We start from the raw sequence: 26,697 nt of genomic DNA, 5'->3' as shown, positions 1-26,697 counted from the left end.
TTAAATAGCAATCCATGCAATGATCATATTCTTATAATCCTTCACAGTATAAACTACTGCAGGCAAATGCAGTCTAATATTTCAAAATGCAGTTTAACAACGATAAAGAGCTGCCTCACAATGGTATCTAACCCACTGTTTAACCTAAACTGCCGACTTCAATGACAATGACAGACCGTGCCATCTGCCATCCAGAGTACGGTCTGAATAGCCTAGAAGCAATCTCACTTGTTAGTAAGATTTAACAAGGTGTCATAGCCATACTGTGGGTCAGAGGCTTTGTTCACTCATCAATATTGGTCAATATTTACTTCGGCTTAAACAAACTTTATGATCCTGCAAAATAAAGAGCTGATCAAAGTACAAAGGGCAGTTTTCTGAAATAAACACTGTCTGGACATTTATGTGTGAAATATATTTTCCAGGTGGCTTAAATTCAATTAGTATTCTTTTCTACTGACCAATCAAAAAATGCCTTCGTAAATTTCCACCAATCATAACATTTGTAACATGCGTCTGCAACAAAAGCACAGCTCACTATGGCAACAATCATACCTGGAAAATCAATAATAAAATAATTCACCTGATGTGACAGTGATAATTAAGCTGTTATCACAAGGAAAATCAGCTTCAGTTTCCATCCAACCAGTAAATCATTTTCCATTAGTTATCAATAAAAGTGGTCGGAAGTATCAAGGGAAAAAACAATTATGCTATAGACGCTATGCGTTATAATGTCATGGAGATGAGCGTGAAAAAAAGAAACCTTTTGTAAAAAAAATGTTTTACACCCAAGCAACTTTATGATTACACACTCATCGTAAATTGTTTAATGCTTACAACATGTAACAGTAAGTCTTTGTTTATATGTTCGAACAATCGACTTTTTGTGCTTAGGATTATACAAATTTCCCATTTGCCTGTGAAAATAAATGGCCCGGGCTCTGTGAAAATAAATGGCCGGTCTCTGTGAAAATAAATGGCCCGGGCTCTGTGAAAAAGGGTTTTCATGCATGTGTGTAAAGTGTCATCCTAGATTAGCCTGTGCAGTCTGCACAGGATAATCAGGGATGACACTTTCCGTTTTGTTTTGTTTTCGTTTAGAGAGTCTCTTCTTAGCAAAAATCAAGTTTAGGGGGAAAGTGCCTTCCCTAATAAGCCTGTGTGCACATGCATTGAACCACCTGTTCACAGAGCAAATTTTTTTTTGTCACCTCAAATAAATAAATAAACAAGCCTCAAATGTCTGACTGATACTATTTTGCAAAACAAAAGCTTGGCTAAGTTCCCAGGTAACGGAAACTGTAACATGTTAATTGACCAGAAAGTGCGTTGCCCTATAAATGGGTAATGCTCTCTGAAGAAAGACATCCATAAAAACCATGACATAAATAATTGCACTCAAAATGAGGCATAAACTATTTGTTTGGGCAGCTTGACAGAGGACCAATTGGCAGAAAAAAGAAAAGTTAACGTAAAGTTCAATACACAGAAACAAAATTGATGTTCATATACAGTAAAAAAAGACGAAATCTTGTAAAAATTCACATTAAAATAGATGAATGTTTGATTTTGGACAATCCCAGACATTTTGGTTGTTACCCAACTCAAAAACGAAAATTCAACATACACAATACACAAAATGTAACTCCCCATACTTATCCTTTTAAACTATTTTGAGCAATTGATTAAAGCAGAAAAGATGATATCATAAAAACTTTTTAAAAATCTTTCAAATAAGAGGTCATCATTTATTGCATCAAACACATGTAATCTACTGGTCCTAAACATTGATCAAAATTTTAATTCAAGATATCAACTTTCAAGCAGTATTTACCTTGCTCTTCAATTATCATTTTAGGGGACATAATTTTATTGATTTTTATACCATTAAATAAAATTATATGAACACTTCAAAGGCAGGTCACGTATTTCATCCCTGCTTTGAAAATATCATCGTTACGATGTCAAAATTTACGACAGTGTCAATTTTAACAATCCAAACAATTTGTCAAAATTTGTAATTTTTATTGCAACTTACCTGTTTGATTATAGTAGCAGAAAAACTTTATAACATAATAAAGAAAATTGTATGAAAATTCTTAAAAAGTACATGCAACCTAGGTAAAAAAATGCTGATATTAATTAATCATTTCAACTTTAATAATATCAGATGCATTGTGAAAAAGGCATCTGATGTCAAATCTCTCTGTGCAGAAAAGTGCATCATATGTTTAAGCAAATGTATTGATTTAATACATCAATAATGAGCATTACAAAATACTCTATTTGTTAAAGAAGGGAACATAAAGTTCATATTATTTGCCATTGTAAAGTTTTGAAAAAAACTATCCCACAATAACTATGAAGGGCACATTTTATGTCTATGCTAACAACAAACAAGAGCAAAGCTGTATCCTTAAGAATGCATTATACCTGTACAAAGAGCCACGTGCCATCGTGTATCTTCCGTAGCTCGTGCATGACTCACACACAGATTCCTGTCCAAAAACTTATTACAGTTATTAACACTTCTGAAGATATATTTCCCACAATCAATGTCTCCCAAATAATTCAGCAATCAAAGTCTCCCAAAATAATGCAGCAATAAATGTCTCCCAAATAATGCAGTGCAACAAGAACTGTCCACTTAGTTATGGTATTACTAAACAGTCCTTTGGTTTATGGAATATTTTCTCAGAAAATTATTTTCCTTTTTGGTCTAGTTCCAAATTAAAAACAACACTCTTTTCTGGATACCATAAAATAGCAAGGCACCAATAGTTTCTCACAAGAAAAATAGCATAAATTCACAGAAGTCTGACCAGTTTTCTTTAGAACTTTCACAACCATAGTAATTGTGCTACTACATACGATATAAGAAAAAACAAATCGGAATACTTTTATGTCACATTTCAACCTGGTGGACAAATATTTGTACACAAAGTGACCAGTAAAGTGTATCATGTTTACCTACCATAAAACCTTGAATCAACATAGGTCACTGATCAAGTGACAGGGGCCTCTTACTGAGGCATTTGATTGGGTATTAAGTGGTATCAATGCCGTAAGTCATGCCTACCATTATAAACCATATTGCTATATCATGGTTTCTTGCGTATCAAAATACCTCCTCTAATACACAACATTACAGGGTTACATTGATATTTTGTAGGTATCTTATAAGCCCACTGGAATGAAAAAAGTCACTTATCAAGAGGTCCTTAAGAAGAAAGGTTTTATCTATATTTGACATATCTGAAATTAATGTCAAAAATGTTATCAGTCTTTATTCATAAGAATGTGTACTTAAGATTACAGAAAAGTTGCTACTTTCAAATTCATAATTTTGAGATTTTGTTTTGACAAGGGCTGATAATGCATGCTGATATTGTAAGAAATTCAATTAATTTAACCCTTTACTACTTAGATAGTTTACATATTTTAACTCATTTGTAGTCAGTGTCTTAGAAAGTTATATTTAATTAAAGACATTTCTTACTAAATTCAATTTTTAAAGGTTTCATTTCCAACCCTTAGATACTGATGAGCAGCAACCAGCATTAAACCTGAACAGACTGCAAGTTACTCGCAGGCTGTTCTAGTTTTATGCTGTTTGCACAAAGCCATTTTCACTTTGCCTTCAAAGTTGGAAAGGGTTAAGAAGTGTCTTGCAATGTTGCCAAAAAGAGCTTTGCTGCTTATACACCCCCAGAAAACACATGGCAGGCAAGTCAGTTATATGCAAATCAATGTCCCCAAGGGTTATAATTCATCTGATTTACTTCTTGAAATCTGACCAGAGTCAATATTGACCCATCTTGCACATTCAAGACCACCTGCCAAATATACACAACACCACTTCAATAAACATCTTGACCAAGTTCAAGTCAATATTATCCCAAAACTACAAACTGAGGGCATAATGGTTTGCAAGCATATATAACTTAAAAATCCCTGAAATAATGCCCCTATCACTTCTTAGAGCACACCTTTACAAGTCTGGGTCAATATTTGTTTTTTTGATACACTGGCCACATATATTTATGCAACCATTAAGTCATACTGGCCGAATTTCCTTTAAAAACTGTTTTGCCAAAGGCATATGTTTAGAACGAAGATATTGAAAAGTCATCATGATTTGGAACAATAGATGTGTATAGATTTATATTTTTCTGGTTTTGACAAATTTTATCAGACAATACAAAAAATTTGAGCTGATAAAAAACACATACAAGAAACAAAAAATTAATATCAACAGCCACAGCAGTGTTAAATTGCGTTTTAATTGTGTCAAAATACATAAAACAAAATAATTATCAAGGCAGCATTGTTTTAAATGTCATCTTTTTTAGTTTGTTCACTTGTGGCTTATGCTGAAGTTTAACATGCAAAGTGGTTTTGGCCAACTAACATTTTCCCCTTTAGTTTTCAACCATTGTCAGTTTTCTGCAGAAATTTAGACAAAAAATTCAACAGTGTTATTGTACACTCACTATTTCATTTTTAAATTTAACTTTGGAAGATGATAATTCTTATTTAAAATAAACTTAAAAATTGCAAGTACTTCAGATAGAACTTACAGCAATTCGCTGTAGTAGTATTATGACGCGTGCTGCATATCTACCTTACAAAAAAGTGTGCCTCAGGTTGAGGCTGTGACTTTTGATTACTTTGCAGGAATTCTGCACAGGGCATCCCAGTATGAACACTGCCAAAGCTAATGTTAATTTTTTCAAAAACAAAGGAATCTAGAATATTTCTTAATTGATTCAAACTTAATTCTCAACTCCACTCAAACTGGCTTCTAAACAAACAAAAATTAGTGGCATGTAGCCTATTACAACATTCTATAGGTTAATTTATGCAAGATCATGCTGCAATTAATGACCAGTCAAAATTATTTGTATCCATCAGGAAATTTGCATAAGCTCTTAATCACAGTTTGACCCTTAAACAGGCCTTGATGTCACCAATGTTTGCCCATTTGGGGAGGGTTAGAATACAGAAATATCGTAAACATTGTCATGACAACTGCAATAATTCACCTACTAATAACCTTCATGTTTACTACATATGGTTGATAATCATTTCTATAACTTGTGTATAACCTGTCACATCAACTGTGTATCTCTTACATAGTAAATCAAACAGGAAACACTTACTAGGTGATAATTGTTAAATCAAATACTAATAAATGACAGCAAAAGTCGTAAGGGCGAACCTCGATGTCTTAATCATATTATTAACAGCTGGTGATGTTAAAGCTATTAACATGACATTAGCTGTTGGAGCAGCCTTACCGTTAACTTGATTTAATTGGTTCTTATTTTTAATGACTAATTATGCATCAAGCCATAAAGTAAACTTAATTTAATTGGTTATAATTTTAGTGACTAATTATGCAAACATTAGTAACTGATTTGACATATAGTGCTCCCACACTATTCATTTACATCCCCATTAAACATGCCTCAAGCAATCCAGTAATATAAAATTGTGACTTGACAGTGATGTAATATTCTTACATGTAAACAAAATGAATTGTCATTCAATATTGAATAAACATCCCCAAATATATTTTTGGAAACAGTACAAATAGTCAGAATTTTAACAAAACTGTACCAATTGTCTGAATTGTAATTGCATAATTAGTATGTTGTTTTAAACACAAAGTTATTTCTCCATTATACAGTGAGCAAATATTACCTGAAAGAAAATCCAAAAAATAAATGCCACAAGTAAATTCCTCAGTTTAGAAATCTATGTCCATGGCAAAGCACAAAGTTGTTTAATCAAGTATTTTCAATACTAGTACCGTATGTCGTTTAAATCCTGTTATTTATGTACAGTATCATCCTTTTAAGGGTATAAACAATTTAAGATTTCGGCTGTTTAGCATATAAATTTTTTTGTATCTTCCCCAGCGGAGACTGGTTGAGATGTTGCAGTGGCATACTAAATATGGTGTCCACCTGGCGATAAGAACGTCCCAGGTTTGATCCCAATATCCTTTTCCGCTCAGAAGCAAGGTCAATATGACTCTATGAAACCAGAATAAAACCAGAACAGCCCGCGAGTTACTAGCAGGCTGTTCAGGTTTTATGCTGCTCATCAGTATCAAAGAATTGGATTTGAAGCCTTTCAAACTTAAATCTAGTAACAAACATCTTAAATTTAATTTGATTTTGACTACAACAAGTCAAAATGTGTATCTGATTGTGAAAGGGTTAAATCATCTTTTTATTGAAAAATGTCAAAATCCACTAACTTTGTCATACAAAAAAGTGACCACAAATCAATCCTGTTGTGCAACTGATTTTTTTTACTTCGGTCACCTTTTTCATGTCCCCTCAAAACAAGTATTTAATACCTAACAACCCTGATGTCCCCTTAATGACCCTTCACATGTACTTAATGTTGATTTATGGGCACACTTGAACATTTATTCATCTTTATTAAAATTATTTACCTTTGTAAGGATCAATTTGAGGAACTGAAGGCTGTTAAAAGAAAGATTAAAACACTTTCATTTTCAGCTCAATTTTAGAACCCCAAAAATGTGACAGTTATGTCTTAGCTTTTTTTATCATAATTTGCTTAAGTATATCAGATCCGTTTCATTTTCTCTAAATCACCCTAAAATGCACTACAGTGCTTCATGTTATTCAGTCAATTACTAGCTGACTGACACTAAATTAAATTTAAGTAAGAGATTCAAAGGTCAACATAGGGTAGACAACACTCATACATTATGATTTAAATAAAAGACATGCACACAAAGTCATACACGCGTCCAATCAATGAGTTAATACAGAGAGGGGCCAATTTTCAGTAAACAATAAGAAAATTATAATTAAGTGATCATAATTTAACTATCCAGCTGCCACACTGAATTTCAATACCAGTTATCAAAAAAGTTCCTAAGTTCCTAAGGACCCCCCCCCCCCCCCCTGAAACAAAATCTGGTGAATAGGGTCCACTACTCCATGAGATAAAAAAGGGACCCTTCACACTAAGAAAGTATTAAAGGATCTTCATCAAACAAATTGACGGTTGAGCGCCAAACTATCATATCTTATAAAGCAATTTGAAGAAGATACAATAGTGTCACACTAAACCCTTGACATACTGTATTAAAATGGGTCACCTCAGACCAAGTTGTGTTTAAGTGGATCCATTGAAACTCAAGTTGTGATGAAATTATGATCCTTTTAATCAAACTGTTGGGAAAAAGATCCTTAAACCAAAATGTGATGAAAAGGATCATGTGAAAGAAGTGTACAAATTGAGACTATAAATTGAGAGTCAGGGACGAAGATAAATGTTAACAACTTAATGAAACGTTAAAAGACATCAATTCAACAAAAATTGCCTAAGACAGCATGTCAGTATAAACCCTGTAATCATTCTGTCCCTACAAATCGACCATTTAAAATTTAAATTCCAACATAGAGCAGTGATACACCCACATTTAATGGGCTTTGTTACAAGGTTTAGATGTGGTCAGAATGTTTGGAGCCTAACGACTTTTGCTCGATATTGGATACCTGAAATTACTCGTCATCTGATCGGCAGGAAAATATTTACAAAAGTAAAGTTTAATGTGAATTACGCCCGACACAATGAAATAAATTTCAAGCTCGTTAGGCAATTGAAGGAATTTACTTGCTGATGCAGTGTTTGTTACTGTTAACCCTTTGCATGCTAGGAAATTTGTCGTCTGCTTAAATGTCGTCTGCTGAATTTTTTAAGTTAGCAAAAATCAAAGAAAATGCTGTCAGAATAGCAAACAGTTTGGATCCTGATGAGACGCCATGTTCTGTGGCGTCTCATCTGGATCCAAACTGTTTGCAAAGGCCTTCAAAATTCGGTTCCAACACTGCAAGAGTTTCTGTTAGTTTGTTTGTGCAACTTGCAAAACTTGCATGACTTGAATGACGTATTTTTTCATCCGCTGTCTCACCGAGAAAACTGACATGTAAAGTAAAAAGTACATGACATGTTACGTGCATGTACAATTAATTATGATTAATTACAACTGAATATTGTCACAAATTATTCTTGATGTTATTAAATTTCTCTTGTTATTTTAAAATAGGATAATTTAATGGATCATGAATCTAAATTCTTTAGTAAAACAAAAGTAAAACAAGGTTATCTTAAACTATGTGACACTATTATTCTTTGTTAGAGTTTCAAATACAGCGGTAAAGAGAGCAAACGAATCCCATGACATGATAAATTTGTGGATTTCTTTGACCTACGAAAAACCCAATACCCGTATCATAAATGTGACACAGTCTGTCTCCAACTATGTACCTACAAATTCCAAACACGACCTGTAATTAAGTGACGGGTACATAAATACCCTGTATTTAATCAGTGTTTCCCACCTACCCTCCACAATCATCATCCATTATGCATGGATGTTCAATGGGTACTGGCAAGAACATTGAGTGTAGGCCTCTAGAATTACCACATACGCCAGAGATCAAAGGTAGTGAGGCTGATATCAGATGACCCCCCTGTCCCCCCCCAACCCCTGGGATACCCTCAGGGCCCCTCCTTTAGAACAATCGGGTAAAGATGTATATAATAATTGTGAACTATTGAAGGCTACAATCTGATATTGTGGCAATCATGAATTATCCATTTTCTCCTCAGATATGCATTTTGACCAGTTTAAAGCCCATTAGAAAATCAAATTAAATTAAAGATATTTCTTCATAGAATTAAGTTTTACAGGCTTCATTTACTACCCTTCGATACTGATGAGCAGCAAACAGCATTAAACATGAACAGCCTGAGAGGTACTCCCAGGCTGTTCTGGTTGCATGCTGGTTGCATATCCATTTTCACTTTGTTTCTGAGTGTTAAAGGGATAATTATACTTAAGGTAACTTCCTCATGAAGATACATATTATTTGCAACATTTAAGTCTGACCCATGTTGAACATTAAGCTTTCAAGTGCACCTTTTTTTTCATTATATACTGGTCCCAAATTTCATATTTGTCAGAGGAAAATCCATCATTCCGGTTGGGAAAAAAATTGGCTCAAGTCAAAGTGCTTCATTTCAACCCACAATCAACTGTACAGACATATTTAACCGATCTGACTCATTGTCAATTTAGTATTTTAGATGATGACCATGATATCTGGTCACATTAAAGTCCCTATTCACATTTGCTATCTGAGGATCACACCTGTGACAGTGTCAACGCGCTAACAACGCTCATGGATACATCAGATGGTTAACAGTCCTGACCTACGTTTAATAACCGATCACTTGGAAAACCCTGATGTTTATCCAGACATAATGTCACAAAGTTCGCGACATAATCAAATTTGTATCACCGCAATCTGTTTGAATCACAATTCAGTTAAAACTGAAACAAAAGATACCCATTATCAAGTCATCTAATTCTAACATTTCAAACAATGCCAAGATTTAGATGTTCATCCCTTGCTTAAACGCATTAAATGGTATTAACAGCTAGCAAAAATTTGGAAAAAAATACATTATTACTGAGTCATAGACACTTAGACGATCCAAACAGCTATCAGATCGCAAATACAAACAATTATGATCGTTTATCTGTTACAATACCAGCTCTCCCACAAAAGATAAATCAGCTGACTAGATAGCGAGAAATCTTTCTGTACCCTCTAGCTTATCAATGGTTGATCTTCCTTCGGGTGATTTAATCAAATGTAAAAAAAAATATTTCACACCAAATAATTATATTGTCAATAATCAAAAGCCCATTAATGCATGATATCTTCTGGGGAATATTTGCGGTATTTATTATAGACCTATCGTTAAGCACAATCAGGCCTATACTGTCCAATAACTTTGATTTAATAAAAATTTATCGATGACTAAGTCAGTGTAGGTAGAGAGACCTATATTTGACACAACAAAAATGTTAAATACTGGGCAAAAGAACTAGAGCGTTTTTTAACGGGCAATATTCACAGGACTCTGACAATAAATAACAATTTATTTACAATTAGTAACAAATCTAACTATTTCTCAGGAGTTAAATATTTGGAATGCTTCAGACCACATGGTTAAGTTACCTGTAGGGGGGGGTCTTGGAATATAGTAATTTATAGGTCCTTCAATTGTGTACTATTCTGTAATGATTGTTTGAAGTGGTTCGCATGAGAGATTCTCATGGTCAACACCGCATCTCTGATTATACATATTGTCCCTGGCTGTGTGCCACTGTTATTCTCATAAAAAATATTATGAATCGAATTTAGAATTTTAACTTAAATGTGTGCATGTACTAAACTTACAAATGTTCAATTGATTGACAGAGAAGATTGCAATTTTACTGGCACCATGTGTCTCCCACTCCAACAATTTTAATAGTTATAAAACGATGACAATATTAAAACTACTATGCGTATATGGCCGTAAATAACTGGGTTAGTCACCTGATCAAAGTCGTCTGCCCCTGGCAACACCTCTTTCCTGCGTCTGAACAACCGACGCCATGCTGCTCCTGAACACTTCATTACCTTCCTTTACTTGCCGACACAGTTGAATTACCTCCCTTTATTTAGCGAAAATATCCTCCCTTTATGAATTTAGGAGATTATCTCCCTTTGTTTATGAATTCAAATTGCATTTCATATTTCACAGTCGACATTAGATAGCTATTAGCAATTACTAGTCAGAAATGTGTTTTAAGTAGCAAAAATTGAAAAGCTACCGCCCACAAACGACGAAAATTGACACAATAATATAACCAGTATCTAGGAGAAATGGGCTTAAATCATGTGCATATGTTTCATCCTAAATTAGTGTGCAAGCACAGGCTAATTTGGGACAGACTTTATGCACAGAAATTAAATCCAGTTTTTCTAGAAACCAGCTCTAATATAAATATTGAGTAGCACAGAAAGTCCACATACAGAAGCACTTGAAACACTAGGACCATACTGTGCAAGTCTCAGTTACTAACAAACTTGGAAACACAGCCTTTCATCTCCCCATCTATTTATCATCATCTACATCATCAGTTATCACCAGTCTACAAGGTTTATCATTTATTTTACTGTATGTTTATCAATTTTCAGGCTATTTATCAATGATAAAAGATAGTGAACCACTTCTAATCTGTCTGCAAAACAATTATTGCATCAATATTTATGGGCCTAATTTACACATAAGACAGCATTCACTATTTACCTCTAATCACAAGGTACATGAACCAGCAAAAACCTTCATTTAATCCAACCTGAAGGATTTGACTAACAATAATTTTACATTCCAGAGTTTTTGCTTTCCACATTCTCTAATTTCCATGGTTGAACACTGCCTGACTGAACCCCATTAAAGTTTATATCAGTTCTGAATTAATTATCAGACATTCAGAATAACTAATTAATTAGCAGTGTAGCCATACTCTCAGAGATCATTAAATCTAGCCTTTCTCTTAAAATATATTGTGACAATCCTAGGCAATTCCAAATCCCCAATGTACAATTTGGCAACCTGTATTCTTGAATATTTCTTGGTTCCTGATTTCTTTAAAAAAAAAAATATCATTCCTTTAAATTTCTTTTTTAACAAATAATCTATTGAAAATTATACTCTTCACAGACACAAGAAAATAACAAAATCACTTGTACTAAGCATTCAAACAAAACATTATTCCATGAATATGTTGCCTGAGCCTCGGTTGGTATCAGGATACAGTTAACATTTGAACAAACAAGATTGCTGCATATTGTTAACAATCTGATTGTCAATAAATAACGATAATTTCCTTTTTATGATGATAAAATTATAGATAATATTTATGTCAATCTTATGGAAAATTAAATCTTTATCTAGGGTCAACACTCCTCTTATTATCACCAGTCACTGATTACTTTTAATTGTATCAATGAGGTTTTTCTCTATCCCTTACACCTAAAGATGGGAATGATGTAATTTAATAATTAATTAACTTCCTTCTTACATTTTGCGCTCTGACAAAAAAATAACAAGCATTCAAAATAATTGAACATAAAGTCATGTGCTGATGTAATTTTACTAACTGACATTTTGTTTATCTTTAATTTTGTTTATAAAAACAACAACATTCTCAAACACTTGAACATATTTAAATGCAGTAAATGATTGATTTTATTCTTAGAATTTTTAAATTCATACACTTATTATTGATAAGTTATTATATTGTACCATTTTTTCCCACTAACATACAAACACAATATTAATATTTTCTTGAGTTAAATTACTCCATCATTGTGATAACTACTATAAACACTAACTAATGACAATAAAATCAATTTGAATTCCTTAATTACACCATCAATGAAAGAATTATTCCTGGTCCACAAGCAAAACAAAAAGAAAATCCCAGATAAAATAATGCACTCAGATAGGATAAGAAATCAGTTAAGTATGACATATATATTGATAGAAGAAAGGTGAGTGCAATATATTTCACCCCAAACACTTCAGCGTTTACAGCCAGAAACCAGAACCCATCTCTTCACGCAATAAAAAAGCATGAGCCCATATTTACAGAATTGACCCTTAAGATACACTATATATCACAAAAGTGCTAACAAGAATACCACCTTCAATATCTGAGCTATGAGTGAAAATGAAACAAATGAAAATCAATGTTTCATTAGGTTGTCAATTGATTTGGAAATAAGTATATTACAGTCATAAATAGTAAAGTCAACCTTAATGAATAGCACTGAAAAGCTTACAATATTTCTAGCAGTGATGGTGTAGAATCTATAAAGACTGGGCAAGATTTTAGTGTAGGTGTGAAGTATTTTCATGTAAGAACTTTATAATAAACCGTTGGGTTTGGTAATAAACAGGGTGCTGGATAATGTGACTGTGTGGGGTTCAGTTTTTTTATGCTGCTTAGGCCAAAAAATGTTGTGGTTCGGGTAACATTGAACAAATTTTTAGGTAGGGTAGGTCGATTTTTTTTTATTTTTTTTTCTCCAGACTGTTTTTAAAGGGATCTTTTCACGCTTTGGTAAATTGACAAAATTGAAAAAAGTTGTTTCAGATTCGCAAATTTTCGTTTTAGTTATGATATTTGTGAGGAAACAGTAATACTGAACATTTACCATGGTCTAATATAGCCATTATATGCATCTTTTGACGATTTTAAAACCTACAAATTATAAAGCGTTGCAACGCGAAACGATTGAATAATTTGGAGAGTTCTGTTTTTGTCGCTAAATTTTGTGAAACTACGAAGATTGCTTATATAAGGTATAAAATACGTCACATATGTGTACTCGGCGGAATAGCTCAGTAGGCTAAAGCGTTTTTACTTCAGGACTCTGGCAGGACTCCAGGGGTCACTGGTTCGAAACCTGGTCCGGGCAATGTTCTTTTCCTTTTTTAAATATATTCTTGATTTTTTACTGGAGCTTTTACGATCCAATGTTTACATTTATCGATATAAAGCATTCAATGAATAAGTTAAAAAATGCCAAAATCTGTGAAAAGGCCCCTTTAAAAGTCATTCTATGCTGATGGTTTTCACATAAAACCTCTATGTACACCATAGAAAAGTGTTTCCATTATTGTGTAGTGTATTTCCCGCATAGATACGCATAATCCCATCTCGATCGATTCCTTAATACATCCGTATCAACCATGCTTTCTATCTATTACTGCATAATTATACTTACTACTTTGCCCGTCGCTACTCATTACCCGATAATCCAGTATATTCCAGTTTTAACGCAAATTCTGGTAAATACTATGAAAGTGCTCAAGAATTTCAAGAAACACAAACATTCGCCATTTTTCTTATGTATCAAATAAAGTTTGGCATTTGTTACTATTAACATGTAAAGATGAGATGAAATAACGTCAAATCCTACGTTAGCGTTACCGATCGCCGAAATCGCCATTGGCGATTACAATTCCTAGCTGGCGATTAAAAATAAGATTTTCATGAAATTGGCGATTGGAAAAAAATAGACCCTATGCTTTACAAATGCACACTCTAATTGCCTGTTTTCAGGCCGTATCAATCGCCAGAAACATCGCCAAGATTACAAAGATAACATCCTTACCGGAAAGGCCCCAGGGGATAATGAAGACCGCCTAGGTCGATAATCCACATGGCTAATGTCTTAATTGGTCAAGCTTTACACTGCAACCAGACTTTTTGAACATTTTGGTTACTTGGCTATTTACGTGATGACTGAATCACTGAAGCGTGCCGTGTAATGACCTATGCTATAGATGTTATGATTCAACGTTATCGAATCGACCAGTACGGATTGGCATTTAATCAGATGGGCGGAGTTATGGCATTGACATAGCCACTATAAACTAATTTCCCAAGACACAACGATTTTGATTGGCTAAAAAAGTAGATAAGAGTTACTTCCCTTTACGGTCGCTATGCGACTTGAAAGACCGATTTAGAAAGTGAGTTGCAGATTCTGGGAAAAATGGATGCTGCGAGCGAAAATGGAAAGTCGAAGCAACAGAAATTAACACAATTCTTTAGAAAAGAAAGCGGACAGAATAATGTTAACTCAGGAAATGACCAAATGTTAGGTTCGCGATCGGAGGACGTCTAAAATAGTGCAGATGTGAATGCAGAATCAAAAACGTCTATACCTGTCAAGGTTCACGGTTTCATCGTGAGTCTCACTTTTTTTGACATGCAATGGCGGTCTCATGCTGACTTAGTAATTCCTCACGCATTTCTTCAAAAACGAAAAAAAAATGTTTGGATTTTATAAAATGTCGTATAATTATTTCCGAGACGGGCGGGCTGCTTTAGTGGTTTCAAACCTAAATACCACATGTACCGAAAACTGTTTAACGGTGTTAGTGTATCATTATCACTACGCCACTGGTGTCTATGTAAACAAATAAATTGGCTGCAAAATGTCAGCAAGTGGCTCACCAGCAAAGAAAAATTTTCAAGCAAAAAAGGGCTAATTTCAGAAACAAATAGTCTTAATTTTGCTCAGGAAATAGCCCCAAAACGCACCACAGACAATCTAGGATGAAAAAAAAATCCGGGGGGGTGGGGGGGAGGGGGTGGCATGCCGCCGGACCACCCTAGATTTGGCGACTAAGTTTTTTTCCTTAGCGCCAACCTAGAAATCTGGTCGTTTTTTTTTCCACTGAACACGCGTAAATCGCCTGACGTGATGTGATGTTCACGTTTTTATACAACACAAAATACACCCACACTTCCTATGCGACGTTCTACATGTCTGCATAATTTTCGAGAGCTTTTTATTGAGACAAAGAATAAAGCACTGTTTATTTGATGCTAGAATTTGTAAATGTCCTGTAAGCATTAAAATTCAGAAGCGTGTTTCGGATTACAAATTGAATAATGCTTATTTGAGAATCGAACGAAACATTAACAGTTGTGCGTAATTAATTCAACGATAATTTGTTATAGCGCATGTATCAAATAAATGTTTTGAACCTATTATGCATGAAATGCACAATACCCACGAGGATTTTACCCGATTGCCATCATCTGTCATCTAAGTAAGCGGCCAAGATTTCATTGAGGAGGTTTACACCGTAGGGACCGATGAGTGTGTCAAATAACAAAGCCAACAAACTGCGATTAAATCACACACTTATGAAAATTACGTCACTCGTCGTCTGCATGATTTTACTGCAGGTACAGGTATGACTGCTTGCGAGTGTTGATACTCATTCAAAGCATGCGCTCTCAGTGGCCAATATCGATTTTCCATTACAATGATGATCCGCCTTAAGGCGGGCTTTAGGTGGGTAAAGAGATACATGACGTAATTGACAGAGAATCATAAATCGGTTCTCACAATTTTCGGATAAGTCGATATCGCTTTGATATTTATCCTACCGGAAAATGTTCAAAAAGTTTAGGGTCGGCACGGCAAAGAAAACTTTAGGGTCTGCGCATTTTCCTAGGTAGGGTCGGGTGACCCGAACCACAACATGTTTTTTTTAGGCCACCAGAATTAATTTATTTAATAAGTCTGTGTTCTTGGCCAAAAAATTTATGTGTAACGCAATCATTTACACAGTTTTTGCTGCACGCAACGTGTAATATGGCACCGAATTCAGACATATTCAATGATTTATGATGATGATGATGGTGATGATGATGATTATGATGATGATGATGATGATAGATTTACCTCCAGTAGCACATAATTGCCCGCGTCCTCCATATCTGCTCAGTCCACCTGTCAGTTGAATTACTGACATTACCAAAAGTCAGAGTCCATTTGTCAAATCAACCACTGATGTCAGGAAAAGTCACACTTTTTGTTGCTTCAGAATGCTTAGATACAAATTGCTCACTTTATGTTATTCACCATAGTCTTCTTGCTTACCCAATGGTATTCACAATACCCATTAGTCACTAACTTGGTGTAATTCACACAAAAAATAAATCATCAAGTAACCCCTTCATTCAACTGAAGGATATGCACTTCACAATGTTTTTTTCTGTAGTAGCATTCAAAATTATGTCTTTTAGCACAAGTGCATTTTCAAGGAAACAAATTGGCAAACTATTTTTTTTTAACAACTTCCTTAATAAAACAACAACACCAAAAGAGTTTTTTTTAAGCCACCATACAAATATCCTTCAAAGCTTCATAACTTAACTGCTCTACCACTATTTTACATATTTTTACATAAGAGAGTGCTGTCTTTTTTTCATCAAATGTAAATCAAGAATGAAACACAACTTAATCGGTGACACACGGCCTAGGTGTACATTAATACATTGAACGTATTAACTAGCCTGGGGACGGTATATATTTGTGTTTGTCACGAATTCTTGTGTTACTACAAACTCTGTTGGACCAATGACCATGTTTAACACATGTGTGCTCATGTTCAAAGCTTAATTGTTGTTGTAATGGTCCATATTGGGATTTGTTTTACTAAGCAGAAACATTCATCAGAAAACAAATGGTTAATTAAAAATTATTTTAGCCTTACAAAATAATCAAATTGCGTAAATATTGTCCCATACTGTTATATGAAATCTAAAAATAACACACCTTTGCTAAGGAACTAATAATATTATTAGTTAACAAGAGATTGCCAAGCAATATGGTCCCCTACCAGTGAAACTCCACCATTGTCAGTAAAAAAATTTTTTACATATATTTGTTGCCGTAGCAACCAGAATTTTTGACGTAGGAACAAAATGAAATGACGTGCATAATCTCCATATTGCCATCTATCCATGTTTCAAGTTTCATGAAAAAATATGAAGAACTTTTAAAGTTATCGCAGGATCCAGAAAAGTGTGACTGACTGACTGACTGACTGACTGACTGACTGACTGACTGACTGACTGACTGACTGACTGACAGACAGACAGACAGACTGACAGACAGACAGACAGACAGACGGAGTTCAAACCATAAGTCCCCTCCGGTTTCACCGGTAGGGGACAATAAATATACCAAATAAATAGGTCAAACACAATTTCTTACCAAACTCTCTCAATCTTACACCTGCTTTATGTACTTTGTATGAAGTTTATAGGTTTGAACTTTCCATAATAAAGAAAAAACAAACTTTTATCAATTCTAACACCTCTTTACACAAATATTTTTTTCCTAATTCATTTGGACATGATCGAATTGAAATTATTCTTTGTTACCATATTTTCTTACTTGAAATGAATTTTCAAGAAAGACAACTCTGGTTGCAAAGTGTCTCATTCACTCAAGAGTTGTTTCCCTTGTATTATTTCACCACGTAACAGAGAGCTAAAGATAGCAAAAAAAATGAAGTGGCACAGATATTTGGCAAATTGCTATGGAGACAATATTTTTTAAGAATAATATTTCACAAGAGATACAATGAGTTCATCCTACTGTCAAATATTATACTGTAGGCCTAGAAACAGTAACAACAAAGTTGAATGCCTTTTGTCATTCTGCACTGCTAAAGAGAGAAAAAAATACACATTTTTGTTTAGTTGCACTAACATACCTAAACCTAAATGGAACATCTGTTATCAGTGAATTACACTTCAACTTGAATATGTAACAAAAATAAATGAGAAGCTCCTAAAATAACTATTTTACCAAAATAAAATAAGTTTAGTGGATTTTTTTTTATTAAAAATGCTAAGAATGTAACCCCATAACTGCATCGATGTAACCCATTCCAGCAAGTGTTTGTATATGGAGCATCTTAGGTAAATAATTCAAGTACCAATCTTATAAATCAGGTATTGCTATGTGCAAACCAAACAATTCAAAACCAGTGCAATATTGGAAAATATTACTTCCACTGGAGCCTCATTCTGGGAAAATGGGGCTTAATGCATGTGCGTATGTCATCAATGTATGTGCGTATGTCATCAATGTATGTGCGTATGTCATCAATGCATGTGCGTATGTCATCAATGCATGTGCGTATGTCATCAATGCATGTGCGTATGTCATCAATGCATATGCGTATGTCATCAATGCATGTGCGTATGTCATCAATGCATGTGCGTATGTCATCAATGCATTTGTGTATGTCATCAATGCATGTGCGTATGTCATCAATGCATGTGCGTATGTCATCAATGCATGTGCGTATGTCATCAATGCATGTGCGTATGTCATCAATGCATTTGTGTATGTCATCAATGCATGTGCGTATGTCATCAATGCATGTGCACATGTCATCAATGCATGTGCGTATGTCATCAATGCATGTGCGTATGTCATCAATGCATGTGCGTATGTCATCAATGCATTTGTGTATGTGGCTAATAAGAGACAACACTTTCCGCTTCAAACTGGATTTTTGTTTTGAAGACTGTTCCATTTAACAAAAAATTCAATTAAACAAAAAAGTGTGGTCCTTGATTAAATGCATGGACTGCACAGGTTAATCTTTGAGGACACTACGTACATGCATTAAGCCCAGTTTTGCAAAAATGAGTCTCAATTACTTGTTTTTTATGCGAAAACAGGCCACCATATTTCACTCGTGCTTTTCACCCTTTGTGTACTCTATCTCACCTGAACAATGCGAAAGCACCCACACTTGTATTTACGACAAGTCATCTGAAAACATACTGTAATCAAGTAAACTGCTCCATTTACCGATTGATGGGCATTGATTGCCTGACGAGTTTTTTTTTGTCCAATTCTTTGATGTTAACTGATTGGATAAAGCAAACATGTTCTATTATATATACCACTGAAATGTTAAAGATTGGTTAACTACTTGTTTGATTGACGTTTCTGTCTACAATTATATAAAACACATTTTTTCTGTAATCTATTTTTATCATTTTCTCTCACCATGTCATATGGCCAGTTATGTGACATGCCAAATGGCCATTTATATAATGTTATATCAAGTAATTGTTGTATTCTGTCATGTGGCCATGCATGCAATGTGTTAGGCCTTCCTTAAAAATTCTTTTGTTTGGCATAACCCGCCCGACCTACTAAAAGACCCAACTGAATTTTTTTTTTGTTACTTTCCAAAAAAAATTTTTTTTTGCTCGCCAAAAATTCTTTCCGCTAAATATTTTCTTTCCGCTTTTTATCCTTTTCGGTTATTTGCGTCATTTAATTGAATGCTCTTTCAAGGATATCTAGAATAGCAATGAACAAAACGCGTACCAGTATTTATTCGAGTCGCCTATTTATTTAACATATGCATATGCGATGAATTAGACTTTAAATACAATTTAACTGCTCCTGTTTTTCTCGTATCCCTTTTATTAAAATACGCTGCTGTCGTTCAGGATAGTTTGGGAGTAAAAAAACAAATTAATTATCACCGTTCAATTCAATTCGGCAATCGGCAGAGATGTGTAATATTATCGCCATATAACTAATTATTTAATTATCACTCTTTAATTCAGATCGGTAAATATTCGGAAGAAAGATAAAAAGTGGTCTGCTTAGAAATATTTATTGATGGGTATTGTCACGTTTTTGTTTCATTTGCTTATCTCTTTATACGACTTTCCGACCGGTCGCTATTTTGGAGGCAGACGGCGATATTAAATGTGTATTCAAATTATACAACATCTGCGCATGAATGACCCAATATTATCTGATAGCTCCACCCGTCCTCACGTTTCATTCGACGTCATGTAATGTGTAAGCGAGCTCAATGCTGATTGGCCAGCTACCATTTGCACTTCATTAACAATAAGGTCAAGCTATGTCTAATCGGGTACAGACGGGGTTTCGTTAACTGTTCGAATTGCGAACACTTTCATTGAAACAAAGAGACAAATATAGAAAACCAGTCTGGATTAAAATGGCGGATGTTTTCAACAAAATTCTACTAGATTTTCGCAATTTAGATTTTTCTTGTGCCAAATTCTCAATATTTTCGCAAATGACTCAAATGGCGAACGACAGCGCGAGCATTGCGAACGTGTTATTATTGGAATAAATGCTCACTATTACAGGGCTCGCGCTGTTGTTCGCCATTTGCGAAAGTATAGCGAATTTGGCTCAAGAAAATATAATTTGCGAATATGCTTAAATCTCGTTAAATTTCATTGAAAACATCCGCCATTTTAATCCGAAGTGTTTTTTTTAACTATTTTTCTGTTTGTTTCCATGAACAATTTGAAGCGCATATTATGGTAGCTGGCAAATCAACATTGAGTTCGCTATCGGGTAATACTGGGTCATTTATGCGCAGATAATGGAATACACAGTTGATATTGTCGTCTGCCTACAATATAACGGCCGAAGGCACAAGTCGTATAAAAAATAAGCAAATGAAAAGAAGCGTAACACTCAATAAATTATTATTAAGCTGATCACTTTACAAATATCTACTGACTATCGATCTGAAATAAAGGATGATAATTAAATAATTAGTTACATGTCGAAGATGTTGCACCTTTCTGTTCTTGATTGAAATTAAAATGTTATAATTACTTTGTTGTTTTTTTACTCACAAACTATGCGGCAGGGCTCGCGCTAGGGGGCGACGTGAGCGACATAGTCGCTTTCCCTACGCCAAATGTCGCCTAAAATGTAAGAAATCGTAGATAAAAAGCGACTTCCAGTCGCTCTTTCATCGGAATTTGTTTACATCCGGTTTTCTGGATGTCAAGGTATGATTACATTTTCCAATACACACTGTCACTGCCCGAAGCGTGTCGCAATCGAGCGACATGTAATTTGAGGTAGACCCCGCCCCCGATTCTCCCAACCTCCAAACTTATCCAATCGGCGAACGTCAAGTCAGTGTTCAACTCGAATGCAGTCACGTGCTTGTGGGGTGATAATTGAAGTTTGCTGACGTCTTTCAAGTGTTATTGATTTGATATTGATTAGGGATAATCCACGGGGGTGATGTTGCCATATTAATTGTTCAATTAATGTGATTATGATGAATTATGCCCAAAGGGCATGGTTTGTTATCAGATCACTAATAAGCCTTTTGTTGCAGACGATAGTCACATGCTGTGAAAGATTATCTCTGAGGTCACGCGGCTCAGGTCACGCTTGGTTAGGCACTATCACACTCGAATGAAATCAAACTCAGCACTATTGATTTTTTTAAACTTCTGAAATCTTTGGCAATGATTTTTTTTTGTGCAAAAATATTGATTTTTTTAATTCAAAGTACCTTTTAAAATTTGAAAATTAATCTATTTTTTAATGCGAATATGCGGTCAATTTTTAGTCCAAAATTACGGCATGGAAAATCATATTTGTGTTTGGATTTTATTTCTAAACTTTAAAACACTGTCTGTCCTCAATCATGATGAATTTTAACATGAATAGGGACAGACAGTTGTTATTTCAACAAATAATGAGCTTGTTTGGAAGGAGGATTTATCACTCACCAAGTAAAATGTAATTCTTATATTGTCATATATTTTCGCGACCTTACAAAACTGTCAACGTTGTTGACATTAGTTGAAATAACGTGTTGTAAAATAAATATATCCTATAATTAGCAATAACTATGTTTCATTTTAATCTTCAGACTGGATGTTACTTCATGGTGACATTGATCATTGTTTAGACTTTAAATTTGTCAACATAGATTTTTGTTTTCATTAATATTATTATTGTTGACAAACATTGGCTCAAAGTTATTCAAAGCAAAGAATTTAAGTGTTGATAATCACAACGTTTTTTTTTTACCACAAATTAACAAAGCTGCTTAGCATACAGGGATTTTTCAGCACTGTCTGCGCCTCCGGAAAACGGAGGCACTCCCAAAGCAAACGGACCCGATCCCAAACCGAAATTATAATAAACATTCCCAATTTTTTTTAAGAATGAATTGTCTTATAATTTGTGTGACTAACCAGTGTTTGTTTTGGTCAAAAATATCTGCTATAAGGTTTTGACTGTTCAATTCTTATCTCAGAGTGTAACTGTAACTGAAAAACAAAACTGCAGTACTTGAATTAACGTTGAACATGCCCAATATTGCATCTGTTTATATAAAGAAGACAAAATAACAAATAAAAACAAATTTATTTGTTAAACCACTGAATTATTTAAGCATGATTAATTCACAATTTTTTCCCAAATGAGCCGTTTCATCGAAGCAAAAATTCCCAAAATGACCAATTTTGTCGATACAAAATTCCCAATTTGGTCAGACTCCTTTTCGCAAAATAGGCAGAAAAACCCCTGGCATATGTCATATTTCAAACATAAATATTTATGTTGGCTACTGCTTCAATTATCATCTTTGAAATACTTAAGTCTTTATTACACTATGTATGTTCACATCAAAATGGATTGAATAAAGAGCTAGTAAAATTATGGTTATTTATCTGTTGTGTCGATTATTACTATCACATATATGTATGTTGTAACCCCTTACAAGCAAACCCTTTGTCCGAGTCTCTCCACTTCTCCCTAAAGTCTCCTCACTTCTCCCTAAATCAGTGTCTAGGGAGAAGTCACTTCTCCCTAAAATTTGAACCCAGCGTGAGCCCTGTATAATGCTATTGTAAAGTAATATGTCAACCAAATAGTATATTAATTACGTATTTGCTACGTTACTTGTTTTCATTTTCTGTAGTCAAACGATATGCACATTTTATTTCATGTGCAAAGTGTGTACAATTTTTCGGACTGTCGTTTTCAGATCAAGTTTTTTTCGTCGATTATATTATATTTTCGAAGTTCTTTATAGAAAAAATAGACTTACTAATACACGTGCGGTGATACGGACGGTGCAGAAAAATCTTTACCAGAGGCAGAAGACTTGGAGCTTTATTTGATAATTACCTTTCAGTTTGGTATATGTCGGACTTCAATGTCAGAAAAAGATTACAAAAAAAATATAAAAATCCCTACCTACCTACCCACCCAAATTTACCTGGGTCGGGTTATGCCAAACAAACAATTTTTTAAGGATGGCCCTATGTGGTCACTTATGTTTTATGTTATGTGGTCACTTATGTGATATGTAATGTGGTCATTTAAGTGTCATGTCATGTGCTCATTTATTTCATGACTTACATGGTCGTTTGTGTGTCATTTAAAGTGATGTTGTCTGTTGTGTCATCATTTGTGTAATAAGTTATTCTTCCAGCTGCCAGTGATATTTCATATGGCCATTTATATTATATATTATGTGGTCAGTTATTTGATACATTTATGTAATGTGTTATGTGACCAATTATGTGATCAATTATGTGATGTCATTTGGCCATTAATCTGATAAGCTATGTGGTAATTTATAAATGATCATTTATGTTTCATGTCTTTTCGGAAACTAATTACCACATGTCATATGTTCTGTAATTTTTCCTACCATTAATTTTGTCCTATTATTTGTTATTTCGGTCCATTACAATGTGACATCACATGCAGGAAGTCATGCGTGTATCATGTAACCAGACATGACATGAAAGTGTCGGCATATTCTACAAGCAATTAAATTGCATGGCAGATATCTACAAGAATGTTTGACCATCTGAAGATTCATTGCTGTTAAACATGAACAAGTCTCATTTAATAACGCACACAATTGTAATGCGCAGGCAAATACAGAAGTTGATATGGTTAACCTTTTACCACTTGGCACTTAGATAGGTATTTTGACACATTTGTAGTCCCTTAGAAAGTTACATTTAATTAAAAACCTTTCTTACTAAATTCAAGTTTAAAGGCTTCATTTTCAACCCTTAGATACTGATGAGCAGCGAACAGCATAAAACCTGAACAGACTGCGAGTTACTCGCAGGCTGTTCTGGTTTTATGCTGTTTGCACATAGCCATTTTCAATTTGCTTCTGAGTGGGAAAGGGTTAACAGATATCAAGTTTCAAAGGCCTGCCATATCAGGCCTGTAACAGGGCAATATGAGACATCACCCAATTACATCAGGGTTATAAAAATAATTCACATATATAAATGAGGTATTCATTTTCAATGAGTTTGCACTTCGCAAGTATTAAAGAATTAGAATGATTAAGAGACAAATGGTAAATGCTGTTATGTTATAGTGGCTTTATGTGAGTATTTATGTGGCTTTGAATTATTGGAAGATAACATTTCCAAATCTTAATTCAGAAAAACATTAGTAAAATGACAATCCTCTTGAAGTTGAGAAATACAAATACACAAAATATATACATGACTTTGAAATATATTCCTATTTGCTGTAAGTTTCTAATGCGGACACCATATCCAAAACATCATAATGTTAATAGTCTTAATATTAAGCATCAACAAGAGCTGTCACCATAGGATGACTTACCGGGTATGCCCCCTATAAATGCTTGATAGAAGTTATGAGCTTTTTTCGAAACCTAAACGCAGATTTCGAAACCTAAACGCGGACCCTAAGTTCAAGGTCAAGGTCACAGGGTTAAAAAAAAATTTGTGTGTTTGGAAAGGCATTGTCCATATACACATGCATACCAAATATGAAGGTTATATCTCAAGGGACATAGAAGTTATGAGCATTTTTCGAAACCTAAACGCAGATTTCAAAACCTAAACGCGGACCCTAACTTCAAGGTCAAGGTCACAGGGGTACAAAAATTTGTGCGTATGGAAAGGCCTTGTCCATATACACATGCATTACCAAATATGAAGGTTATCTCAAGGGACATAAAAGTTATGAGCATTTTTCGAAACCTAAACGCAGATTTCGAAACCTAAACGCGGACCCTAAGTTCAAGGTCAAGGTCACAGGGGTAAAAAAAATTGTGCGTATGGAAAGGCCTTGTCCATATACACATGCATACCAAATATGAAGGTTATATCTCAAGGGACGTAGAAGTTATGAGCATTTTTCGAAACCTAAACGCAGATTTCGAAACCTAAACGCGGACCCTATGTTCAAGGTCAAGGTCACAGGGGTATAATTTTTTGTGCATATGGAAAGGCCTTGTCCATATGCACATGCATACCAAATATGAAGGTTATATCTCAAGGGACATAGAAGTTATGAGCATTTTTCGAAACCTAAACGCAGATTTCGAAACCTAAACACGGACCCTAACTTCAAGGTAAAGGTCAGAGGGCTAAAATTTTTTGTGCGTATGGAACGGCCTTGTCCATATACACATGCATACCAAATATGAAGGTTATATCTCAAGGGATATAGAAGTAATGAGCATTTTTCGAAACCTAAACGCAGATTTCGAAACCTAAACGGGGACCCTAAGTTCAAGGTCAAGGTCACAGGGGTAAAAAAAAATGTGCGTATGGATAGGCCTTGACCATATACACATGCATACCAAATATGAAGGTTTTATCTCAAGGGATATAGAAGTTATGAGCATTTTTCGAAATCTAAATGCAGATTTCGAAACCTAAACGCGGACCCTAAGTTCAAGGTCAAGGTCACAGGGGTAAAGAGATTTAGAATATATCTGAATTTCACTGTATATTCTTTTTAAAATTGGAATCGTTAAGTAGATATATCTACCCTACTTGTGTTCCAATTTTAGTGGAACCAAATTATTTTTTCTATGTAAACCACTAAATTTTCCCTTCAAAACATGAATTCATTGTTGTAGCCAGCATAATGATGTAATTTATCTGATTGTGCGCCCATTTCAAAACATTCCGTGGTCGCATGCTAAAAACTTGTTACACATCACTTATTATTTAACCCTCATATCCCCACAGCTGGGTTAATTTACTGCATGAAAAGAAACAGTCACATATGGCCCATTCAATTCATTTTTCAAGTTTTATCATTATATTGAAACCTGCCCAAAAACTATAAAACGTTTGATAGAGACATTCTTTACGCTTATACAAACATCAGTATTTATTTATAGACACGCTATTTACACTTGCATGTTTTTTTAAACACATGCATTAATTGATATATCCAGTGTTTAAATATATTGGGGCTCATTCTTCGAGAGGAGCGCGCTAAACCAATTACCACTTAGATAGGAATGTTCACATTTTCTTGCATTTGTAGTCCCTTAGAAAGTTATATTCAATTTCAGACCTTTCTTACTAGATTCCGGTTTTAAAGGCTTCAATTCCAACCCTTAGATACTGAAGAGCAGCAAACAGCATAGAACCTGAACAGACTGTGAGTTACTCGCAGGCTGTTCTGAGTTTAAGGTGTTTGCACATAGCCATTTTCACTTTGCTTCTGAGTGGGAAAGGGTTAAGGACCAATTTGTAATGTTTGGAAGAGATCGTAAACCACTTCTTTGGTACTTATTACTTAATGGTTGAATTCATGATAAATTGAGCCGCGATCT

General features: G+C 34.5%; 1 protein-coding gene across 2 annotated transcripts in view; it reads right to left on the bottom strand.

Annotated features, from left to right (window-relative positions):
* Positions 1-26,697, bottom strand: part of LOC127842247 (leucine zipper putative tumor suppressor 2 homolog) — a 123,312-nt gene that overhangs the window by 16,904 nt on the left and 79,711 nt on the right. The window lies entirely within an intron of this gene.

This window comes from Dreissena polymorpha, chromosome 8 (genome assembly GCF_020536995.1).
Source record: "Dreissena polymorpha isolate Duluth1 chromosome 8, UMN_Dpol_1.0, whole genome shotgun sequence".
Taxonomy (NCBI): Eukaryota; Metazoa; Mollusca; class Bivalvia; order Myida; family Dreissenidae; genus Dreissena; species Dreissena polymorpha.
This window is presented reverse-complemented; position numbering and strand designations above follow the sequence as displayed.